The sequence below is a fragment of the Camellia sinensis genome, chromosome 3 (genome assembly GCF_055761805.1).
Source record: "Camellia sinensis isolate YWXY chromosome 3, ASM5576180v1, whole genome shotgun sequence".
Classification (NCBI taxonomy): domain Eukaryota; kingdom Viridiplantae; phylum Streptophyta; class Magnoliopsida; order Ericales; family Theaceae; genus Camellia; species Camellia sinensis.
Genome location: NC_138963.1, coordinates 127,123,364 through 127,128,271, shown reverse-complemented (window position 1 = coordinate 127,128,271; position 4,908 = coordinate 127,123,364). Strand labels below are relative to the sequence as shown.

General features: G+C 42.1%; 1 long non-coding RNA gene across 1 annotated transcript; it reads left to right on the top strand.

The window, feature by feature from the left end:
- The first annotated feature begins 2,608 nt into the window (after positions 1–2,608).
- Positions 2,609–4,697, top strand: LOC114261668 (uncharacterized). Its single transcript, XR_003629028.2, has 2 exons — positions 2,609–3,283; positions 4,383–4,697. It is a non-coding gene; the product is annotated as an uncharacterized LOC114261668 (long non-coding RNA).
- Positions 4,698–4,908: the final 211 nt, after the last annotated feature.

The window sequence follows — 4,908 nt, the reverse complement described above, 5'->3', positions numbered from 1 at the left end:
AGAACACTGTACAAAGCTCTAGATAGCTTTTGCTCCACCATAGAGACCTCTAGGAGCATGGCCAACCACTTGTTGGTGTTGCAAACCACCTGCCTTTGCTGTAGACCAGAAAAAGTGGTCGGCTAGCCACTTTTACTGGTCTGCTGAACAGAAAATGCTGCACTTCTCCAGTTTGCTGCAACAGAGAACAAGAAGGGGCATGGCAATGTATTTGCAAGATATGTGTGCACAACTACCCTCCCTATCATTTCATGATCTCAAGGGAGTGCGGTTCTCGACTCTCGGGCCACCAACCGAGCATCGCAATGCATGATGGCCGAGATGCCAAGATTGCACAATTCAATGTAAATGAATGCACAAATAACACATAAAGCCTTAACCTCTATCATGCATGATCAAGAGGGTCGGCGACCGAGAAATGAGGCACGTTTCATCACTTCAAGTTTGAAACGTCCCTCGTTTCTCATGTTTGGACTAACACCTATCAAAACACAATGCAATGCATGCACATGGAAATACAATGCAATACAATATAAGCATGTCAAGTATAATGTAAACAACATGAGCATGCAACCACATAATGCGATGTAACAAGCATGCAACAACATAATGCAATGCAACAAGCATACAGCATACTATTCTACTAATGCTAGGATAGCATGCACAAAATTCCAAACACAATGCAAGGCATGCACACACTATGTAATGCATGCACATGCAAACAACATGGAATGTAACAACATGCGAACAACATGCAAACAAACATGCTCAATGGACTTAAACCGAATATGGACAGACCTCAATCATGCCCATAACAGTGGCCAAAACACTCTGAAATGCTAGCGTGAAAGCAAGAAAATGCATGCACATGCAACGGCTCATCAATTAGGCCTAAGAGGACAACTCTCAAGCATGATCAAGGAGTGACAAATATAAGAGTGTAGCCACACTATAAGCACTGAAATATCATGTGAAATGATGTGATGGCATGCAAGAATCCTTAAGCATGAAAGCTAGTGAATGGGACTACACAAGAGGCATGCAATGCATGGCACAAATGGATGAACCAGCCACAAACAGAGCTCAAATAAGTCAAAACCAAGACCAAAACATGCTGGGATAGGAGCTCAAAAGTCTAGGCATGCATGCATACAAGCTAGGCCACAAACAAGGCAACAATGCATGAGCCTTAAAGGCACTCAAAGAGTGAAAAAGTGGGAACATGGCAATGCTATATGCTCTGAAATAACATGGTAGATGATGCCAAATCATACACATGTCACAAATGAAGCATGCTATGGTCCCAGAGCATGTCAAAATGATGCTAAAACATGTATGGACCAGAGCCAAAACAAGCTAGCATGAAGGCATGAAGCATGGAATATGCGGGGCCAATATGGAAGATTACACTACACCTACCAAAACCAAGTGTAAATGTGCCCGAACGTCCCAGGAAAATCCCGTTTTGTTCATTAGCATACTACAGTTTGGACTCAAATGTCACGGTTCTTAATCTGATCTCACAATGTGCAATGTGAGATTGATAAATCACCAAAGAGTCCAAATCTGGCAAATCGTTTTGGAAAACTGATTTGTGTAAAGAAGTGCCAAACATGGACTACTTTGCCGGATACAGAGTCGCCACCTAAATGTTTTGTTTTGGAGAAATTTAGGAAACCCTAACTCGTGCCTAAGACCACGTATCCGTCATCACCAAAGTTGCCTCGGCTCGGGAACTTGGGTATGAGAGGGGAAGGTCATGCAATGAGCACCCCCGCTCGCCCGATCAAAGATCGGCCTTTACTAACATGATATCTTGTTTTTGAAAGCACATGTGTTCTTATTCCGGTTATTAGCCTAGAATTCTATGTGATGCACACAACACACAAGTATAGACTAGATCGCCTAAGTTGGAACAAATCATCTCATGTTTGTTTGTTTGAAAAGGGTTGAAGGTGCTACCCGCAAGTAGGCTAAGACGTGAATCTTTCCATCCTCAAGTGGGCTTAGAAAACATGATTTTGCCACAATCGAGTGGGCCTAAAACTCGCATTTCAATGAATTATTCTAATTCAAGTAATCTAACCTTCACCCATAGGCATTCAGGCAGTTATATCATATAAGCAGTTAGCCTCATGGCAAGCATGCGGTCATGTTAACACTCACATTCATGCAAGATGCTAAAGCATAAAAGCTTATCTCGTACTCCAAGCCAAAACAATAGCTAGTTAGTAATCAATGCATGATCCTAGCTATGTTAAGATGGCTAATGCAACACATGCAAAATGCAACTAGAAATAGGCTCGACTATCTAAGAATGGCATGTGAAATGCGACAACTTGATATGCGTATTCAAGTTGGAATTGAAATACTATGTGGTTAGTATGATGCGCCGAGCCCGGTGCATGCAATACAGATGAATGATGCAAACATGCGAGCGTAAGGATGCTAATTGAAACATGACCTAAAACTAACCATTGAAAACAGGTAAGTAAAAGGGAGAAAGACGTGGGGTTGGAAGACATTCACACACTCACGCACACTTATTACAAAATTCGCCCTCTCGACGGAGGGTTCAAATAAATAATACAAATCAACTGATTAATCTGGGCTTCTATGTTGTTGTTACCTCTCTCTCTCTAGGTCTTTCTACAGATTTTTTAGAGAGAGGGATGATTCATCGGGTGGGTAATCTGGCTTTAAGGAGCTCCGGTTGTGGGTGGCACCATGGCTGTTTGCTCCAAGGATTTGGTATGGTGTGTGCCGCTGGTGGTGTTGTGTCATCGACGGTGCTAGGTTGTGTTGATTAATAGCTTCCAGTTTCATCAATGTTTTGATGGAGCTTTGTATTGAAGATAACGGCGAGGTTAGTCGTAGATTAGTGGCGAGTAGGCGTTGCCATCGCGACTATGTTGAACATGAGAAAGATGATCGCTGTTGTGTGTTTTCAATCTCATGCGATCTGAGCTTTGTATATCCAGGTGTACGGGTGGCTATTTCGTCAAATTGTAGCTGCTGTAGCTCCAGCTTAGTTTCCGAAGGGTAGTCATGGGGTTTATGTGTCATTTTATGTTGATGATTGCTACGGTGCCAGCATGGAATTTTTGCTTCGGCGCCGGTGTAACCAAGCCGTGAGCTGTGCGTATGGAAGAAGAAGTAGTGGTGTAGACGCGTCTAGTTGCGGTTGGGCGTAATTACATGAGTGGGGTGTGTTTTGGGGCAGAGGGACGCACGTGCAGTGTGCTGATGTTGCCGTGTGCAGATTCATTTGGTTGGCATGAGTGTAAGTGGTATATATAAATATATTATCAACAATGATTCATCCCACTAAAAACATCACCACTAATAACACTAATGCATTAAAAAAGTAAAAAAAAAAAATACAACTCCAAGACCAAAACATCACATCATTAATGGCGGGACCCACTGCCACCTAATTAGTGCTCCCAAACATTTTTCATATATTATATATACTTTTTGTATTATTGGGAGTACCATGTGGGGCCAGCCATGTTATTGTCTTGAATTTCAAAAACCAGGTTCCATGGCCCATGGTTTTCAATTGAGCAGGTTGTGGTATTACCATCACATGCAATGTTAGTTCTATTGGGTCCCACCTACGGTTTTTTTATTATATGTGTTGCATGTTATAAACAGACTGGTTGGTGACTCAAAGTTCACATGGGTCTTAGTCATTGTGGGCCCACGTTGCTTAACATGGTTTACATGGGCTGATTTTTTAAATCCGACCATATGCGTGAAGATAAAAAAGGACGGCAAATTGGTTTTTATGAAGACATTGTGTTGGGCCCATTTGGACTTCATGGTTATTTTATTAATTGGGTTACTATTCTATGGTTTATGGGTTAATTCTTGGGCTCGTAGTATATTGGTTTTTTTGGGGTTGGGTCTTAATTTTATTGGTGAGCCCATATATTTTTGATTAGCCACAATGCAACAGATCTTTTGTAGTCGGTTATTTCATGATGATTGATTGTGTGATCCTCATATGACTCGATCTGAGGGTGGTTTTGAGCCATCTCCGCCAAGAGTGATTGGGGAGTCACTGCTATGGGGAATAGTGGTTCAATAACCAGCCGAGTTAGAGACTGGGAGATAAGCGGGAGGATAGCTACCGGTTTTCTGGTCGCTTCTTGTCTTCATGTGACCCATCCTAAATTGATTGTATTGCCACGCCTGTCATGGAGTGAAGGGGACACTGCTGTGGGGTTTGAGGCTTGTGATCTACCAGGGAAGGGACTGGGGGATGTGATGATTGCTCTCATGTTTTGTTGGCTATGTATTGGTTTGTTGCAGCGGGGCTATTGTTTTTTTTTCACTAAACTTCTCAAGACCGTTGATTATGGTGATTTACTATGCAGGCTTCATGTGACTCAGCCAGGATCTTTCATGGGATAGATATTTTCCTTCGTCATGGCTTTGGTTGAGTGGCTAGGATGTCACGGCTATGAGAAGCGAGATGCTTATTGGATTCCATGCTTTCATCCGAGGTAGAGACTGGGAGCAAGCGGGGGCAGTTATTATTTTTCGATTGGTTTTGTTGGGTGTTTAGTTAGTTACATTTGTATTGTGTGTTTGTTTGTTATGTTTTATGAGTCTGTGGTGTGTTTTGTTTATTTGCCCATATATCCCACCCAAGTTTCCATCTATTATCTTTGATGGTAGGGGTTACTTAGGGACAAAAAGGATATATGGGCAAAGTGGGGTTCTGTTTTTTTCTGTTGTTCTTTCGCTTTTGCGAGTGTGGTTTTATGTTGAACGATGTCCAGTGGTAGTTTTGTGGTGTTTTTTGTTCTTCTATTATTTGTTGTTGGGCGTACCTGGGGTATGCCCCTTGTAAACTTGTACATTTTATTGTCTTTATTTTATGACTTACTTACCCCCAAA